The following is a 6,682-nucleotide window of genomic DNA, read 5'->3' as shown; positions in this document are numbered from 1 at the left end:
TCCTGGATGGAAGGAATAGTAAAGAAGCCAGAGGCTGAGGAACAAAGCAGGCAAGAAAGCCAGTCACTGAAAGTGGAAATGGAGGTGTCAGGGGATGGGAGAGACAGGCTGGGGTGGAGGGGATGGGGGATGTAGCAGCACAGGTAAAAGTGCAGAGGTACCTGAAGAGTCAGATGTCTGGCAGGTTGCAGTGTGTCATAAATCCAATGTCTATATTGAGTCCGTGAGTTTCTGTACCTAGGAGGCTGAGGAAGTGAAGTTCATAGGCTCGGCTGTGAAAAGTGGTTTGTAAATTCAAACAAGCACCAAACCTTGCTAACCTCATCACGAGCAGTCAACTTCCTACAGCTCAAAACACAAAACCTGCCAACAATCTCCAGTACCCACACAAACTGCGCACCAGAATCTATCAAAGACAAAAATATCCAACTACCGCACACTTCTCACAAAAAAACCCCACTCTGTCTCCAGTCTCTCAGGCCTGATCCTGAAAGGGATTTACAAACCATTTTTCACAGCTAGGCCTATGAACTTCACTTCATTAGCTTCCTAGAAACAGAAACTCCTGAACTCAATATAGACATTGGATTTATGACACACTGCAACCTGCTGGACATCTGACTCCCCACATACCTCTCCACTTTTACCTGCGCTGATACATCCCCCTTCCCCCCCCCCCCCCCCCGTCCCTCCCCCCCCCTTGCCTCCATTTCCACTTTCACTGACTGGCTGTCTTGCCTGCATTGCATGCCAGCCTCTGGCTTCTTTACTATTGCTTCCATCCAGGAACAGCACACACACAGACCAACTGCAGGTGCTTTCTCAGCCTAACAAAAGGTTTTTCAACCCAAAACCTGGCATCCCAGGCAGCTAAGCTGAGCTCACCTGGAGTCTCACAACCTACTACAACCAGCAAACCTCAGGCCTGTCAAACACGTGACAGGTATGGGCTTTCCCCAGCCAGGACTGTGTGTGTGCATGTGGCAGCTGGGGGTTATGGCACCTGCTACCCACCTTTCACCAGGGGGATCCTCAGTCCTGGTATTTCCTGGGTCTGCTGTGCCACCATCAGTCCCATCAGGCCTCCCTGACCATGGAAGAGTGCAGTTTTAGTGGCCATGCCCAGGAACTGGGGTCTCCTCCTTTACCATAGCCCCAGCCCATACCTACAAGTTCATCCTAGCACAGAAACTTGGCAGGGACGTTGTTCCCCTGCTGGCTGGTGATGCAGTGAGTACTGCCTCCAGCTCAGAGAGCAGGGCATTAACTGATTTGAAAAAATAAAATGGAAATAGGTGTGGACAGAGTGAGGAGGGTGGCACTCACTCTGTCTGCAGGTGGAGCTTGGGGAACTCCAGCAGTGGGAGGAATCTCCCACCTTGAGGAACACCAGCTGCTTCACCAAACCAAGATCCAAGGAGATGCGGTGGGGTGTCACAACATCCCCAGCAATGCTGAACACCCTCTCGCTTGGAACGCTGGTCAGTGGACAGGACAGCTGTTCCTGGGCAACTGTGGCCAGATCCTGCCACATCTGACTGTGGGTTGCCTAATAGGCCAAAGGATCACAGTCCAGTGGCTCCACATCCTCAGTGAGATAGGTAGCCTCTGAAGCCTCGGTGCTACCTGCCCGAGGCTTGGGTCTGGTGCATCTGGACCCCAATATTGAAGCCATGCCCTTGGCCCACATTGGCAGTGGCTGGTGTGGAGAAGACTTGCTGGTGTTGGGAGTGCTGGCATGAGAAAGTGGATCTCCATTTTCTACATGCCCTTGCCTCTGCCCTTCTGCCTCCAGGTTGACCAGCACCTGTGTCCAGTGATCAAGGGTTTTGGTGCTGCCAGTCACATGCTCCCCTTCACCCTTGGGTCAAAGATGCCCGCCAGCATGTGGACTGGACTGGACTGCAACAGATCCAGCCATTTCCTGTTGCCCTCTTTCAGCCACCTCACCAGTGCCTGCATGTCTGGTAACAGCGGCCTACCCCAGCCAAAACACCGATCCTCTGGAACTTCTCCATTTGGTTCTCAAGTTCCCTCACTATGGGGATCACCTGGCTGAGGAGGGCATCACCAGTGCTGAGGGTCTCGGTGGCATTGAGGAAGGGCTTGAGGACCACCAAGATCTGGGAGATGGTAGCCCACTCAACTCTGTTAAGGGAACCACTGATCCCAGTCTCCCCGAGCAAGGCCATCTCATGGATGGTCTTTTGTTAATCACCAGCCTTTCCAGCATCAGGTATGTGGAGTTCCACTGAGTCTCTGCATCCTGCATGATTTTGTGCTGTGGGATGCTCAGCTCTGCCTGTTTCTCCTGCAGCATCTTGCCTGCCTTGATGCTGCGCTGGAAGTAGCCCATCACCTTCCTGCATTTGGAAATGAGCTGGGTGGTATCACTGGCAGCCCTGTCCCCCTCCTGACTATGAGGTGCAGCTTGTGTGCTACACGTTGGCATCACAGACAGCTTTGACCATATCGGCCCCAATGTCGGTGACCATGAACCTGCAGTTGAGCTCGCCCTGCCCAATGAGCCACCCGTGCACCATGCGATTCATGGCCACCATGATCTCCCTTTCTGTGTGGGACTCATCCATCAACTCAGCTTGGAGGATAGCCCACTGACAGCCTGACTGATCACACCAGTGGCCTGTGACGGAAAGGTAGGTATGATCTCCACCTCGGCTGCTCCAGATGTTGGAGGTGAAGTGCAAGGCTACCTGCAGACTTACCTTATGCAGCTCCTGCCTCAAGTCCTCCCTGCATGCCTCATACAGGGAGGATACCACCATCCTGATAAAGGTGGTGCATGCGGGCACTTGGTAGGATGGGGCCATGAGCACCATGAGCCACCTGAACCCTGGCCGCTCAACTAAGGAGAAGGGCTGGCCATCCAGAGCAAGCATCTCCCCCATGTTCTGGGTGACGCCGCTCACCCTTGCAACTTACCCCCTTTGTCTGTGGCTTTCCCCCACTGCTCCAGGGTGATGTGCCTCTGGTTTGGGGGGACAGGGACTTTGGAGTGAGTGAGGAACTTCCCTTTGGGCTCACTCCCATTGGTGCCAAAGTGAGGAGGAAGAAGGGCAAGGGGGTGCTGCTTCCTGAGATGCAGGAGCATCGCTGTAGTGGTGAAGTGTTTCACCTCCTTGCCCCAGCTGATCTGCCTTTGGCAGTGCTGGCACAGAGCATACTTGGGATCATCTGCCAGCTCAAAATGCTCCCACACTATGCTACTCACCCGCTTCTGGGTTGAGGGTAGGGATCCTGCCTTATCCCCCTCCTCAGCAGGCAGAGGCACAACAACAGGAGGAGCTGACTGAGCTGAGCCACTTGCCCCCACAGCCTCCTCTGAGGTGCCTTCCTGAGAAGGAGACCTGGGTCTAGGGGAACTTTGAGGGGTGTGGAGCACAAACTCAGATTCCTTCTCAGTCCCCTGAATTTCTTTAGCTAGGGCACTCAGGTCCCCTGGTTCCAGCTCCAGCTCCTCCTCTGGCAGTGGGAGGCTCATGCTGGGAGATGAAAATGGGGTGGAAAAGACTGTCATTCTGCTGCTGGTGCCTATTTCTGGTGTTAGGGAATGTGGTGCAGGTGCAGGGACAGGTACTGCTCCCACCTCCTTGCTTCCATTGGCAGCAGAAGACTCATGGCTGCCAGGAAAAAGGATGCATCTATGGTTGGGAGAGTGGGGGGACTTGCAGCTCTAGATCTCCCCCTCCCCCCTCTAGTCCCTCTCCCTCCCCTGCCAGAAGACCTGGCACCTGCCTTTCCAGCATGCTTCATATTAATCTTTTCTGTGCTGCAAAAGGTCTCTTATGGCTTTGTGGCTATTTTCTGCCCATTGCCCTGTACCTTAGCCCCCCTGTTCCTGACAGGCCAGCAAGTCCTCCCCCTTCCTTGCTTGTGGGGAGGAGGGTGTGCAGAGGGGTTGGATGGGGCTGCACATGATCCACAGTTCTATGTGCCTGCCAGCACTTCACATCTGCCTACAAACTGCATGAACAAAGGAGAATGTGTGGGTGGGAGGAAGTCAAAAGACATCTTATAACCAACATTGTTATGGTGGGTGGGAGCTGCTAATGGGTGGGTGGAAACAGGGAAGGTGAGAATATTCCCTTTCCATGCCTCACCCATTCAGACAGGGAACTTGAAAGTGAGGAGCTTGGCAGGGCTGAAGCCACTCCTGCCCCCTTGCTGAGGCAGTCACCCTTTTCCCTCCCACCCTGTCTTCTCCAGCAGAAGAGACCTGTGCTGTGCCTGGCTGGCCAAGGAATTACCTCTGTACTCAGCGAGTTGGCCCTTGCTGCAAGGGGGAGGGTTAAAACACCAGTTAACTGCTAATGATCAAGGACTAAAGCCCTGGCTTTATTTCTGGGCAACCTCTCCCTTCCCACCCACCCCACCACGTCCCACTGCTGCAGGCCACTGTGCCATGTCTCAGAAGCTTCCCTTCCCAATGAACTGAATCTCTTTGCATTTGGAATGGCTGTCAGCACCACCTGTGTTCCCTGCCCCACTCATCCCCACCCACACATGCAGCGAGCCTACTAGTTCTCAGCTCTTCCCTGATGTGGCAGGCATGCAGTGGAGCCTGCTGGGTCTCAGCCAGCTATGTCCCAGTGTGAGTGGTAACCCAGCTCCCAGGGTTGGGATCCTGGCTTGGGAATCCCAAAGACAAGTGTCTCAGTTGAGCTCAAGCCAAATGGGGTGCAGGGAGGAAGGGTTTGCATGCCTTGCCCAGGCAGTACCCATTTCCCTGTCTTCCCTGCTGTCAGCATACAACTAGCCCCTGGCTGAGCACACCTGCCCAGCTACCTAGTCCCTACACTGGCCTGAGGAACCAGCCAGCTGCTGGGGCTAGAGCTAGCAGACAGCAAGTGAAGCCAGCATGAACCGCCTTGTGTGTCAGCACAACAGCTCAGGGATACTGGGGAGCTTGCAGCCACCAGGTGAATGGGGATTATTTCATTAACTACCCATAACTCCAGAGTTGGTGTCATCATGTGGGTTTTGGCTTCTACAACCATGATCTGCACTTCTATGAGAGAGGCATCCCGGGACAAGATGGTCTTCATCTCTCTTCTAAAGGTAAGAGTCTGTTCTTTTACAGGTTGGCTGATCTCCTCCAAAGGGCTTTAAACTAGGTTCATTGTGGGATGGGGAACCAGAGGATAAGGAGAACCTAGTATCTGCGAGCCATGAGCAATGCACTGGATCAGCCCAGGTAAGCACTAAGGTAAGCACTAAGGGGCCCAAAAGACATCAGGATGGGGGGGAGGTACCAAGGGCACCCACTGGGGGGCTTAAATCTCTCTACATTAATGCTAGGAGCATGGGGAACAAGAAGGAGGAACTTGCAGTCCTGCTTGCAAGTGACAACTTGAACCTGGTTGGACTAACTGAAACCTGGTGGGACCCGAGTCACAATTGGGCATTAAGCATCGAGGGTTACAAGTTCTACAAATGGGATAGAGTGGGGAGAAAAGTGGGGTGGGGTGTTGCTGTCTGTAGTAAGGAACAATATACATCCTCTATAATCAAGATGAGATCAGAGGAGGGCCAAACTGAGGTACGATGGGTCAGGATACAAGGGGGTCGGGGGAAAGGGACTCGGTAGTGGGGGGTCTACTATAGACTGCCACACCAGGAGAATGAGCTAGACCTGGAATTCTCCAGTCAGCTCTCAACAGCCGTACAGTGGAGAGATATGGTTGTCATGGGTGACCTAAACTACCATGACATCTCCTGGGAGGAGCAGTCAGCCAAATCAAACTGCTCATGTAGGTTCTTAACCTGCATACAGGACCTCCACCTAACACAGGAGGTATACTGGGGGATCCCACTAGGGGAAACGTCTTGCTGGACTTGGTGTTAGCTACAGGGGATGACCTGGTGGGGAATCTGCAGGTACAGGGTAACCTAGGGGATAGTGACTGTCAACTGTTTGAATTCACTATCCAGCAAAGGGTGGGTAAACTAACCAGCAGGGCTGAAGTGCTAGACTTCAGAAAGGCTAACTTCAGTGTGCTCAGGAAATTAGTTAGTGAGGTGTTAAAGCTGAAGAGCACTGGTGAAATTGGGATCCAGGAAAGGTGGTCGTTCCTCAAGGGAGTGATCCTACGGGTGCAGAAGGAGACAATCCCATTGCACATAACGGGGGCAAAGGGGCCAAGAAGCCCTCTTGGCTGAACAGGGAAGTCCAGGAAAGCCTAAGGGCAAAGAAAGAGGTAAGGCTGTGGAAACAGGGTAGTTACCAAGGACGAGTATACCTCCCTGGCTCACACTTGCAGGGAATCAGCTAAGAAGATCAAAGCAGGATTAGAATTTAGGTTGGCGACAAAAAATAAGGAAAATAAAAAGTCCTTCTTCAGGTATATAGGGAGCAAAAAGAAGGCTCAGGGTAGCATAGGATCCCTACAGGACAAACTAGGGCAATTAGTGACAGAGAGGGGGGGACAAAGCTGAGCTCTTCAATGAGTTCTTTGCATCTATATTCCTAGACACAGACCAAGACAAATCTCCCAGTTGGGTCATAGATAGACACAGGAGGGACACCAGCCCACCAACTGTTAGCACAGACTTAGTGAAGGGGCACTTGGAGGGGCTGGATGTGTTCAAATCAGTGGGCCCAGATGAACTTCATCCAAGGGTGTTGAAGGAATTGGCCAGTGTCAAAGCAGAGCCACTGGCA

Source organism: Alligator sinensis, unplaced genomic scaffold, assembly GCF_000455745.1.
Source record: "Alligator sinensis unplaced genomic scaffold, ASM45574v1 scaffold730_1, whole genome shotgun sequence".
NCBI lineage: Eukaryota > Metazoa > Chordata > Crocodylia > Alligatoridae > Alligator > Alligator sinensis.
Note: the sequence above shows the minus strand (reverse complement) of the source record.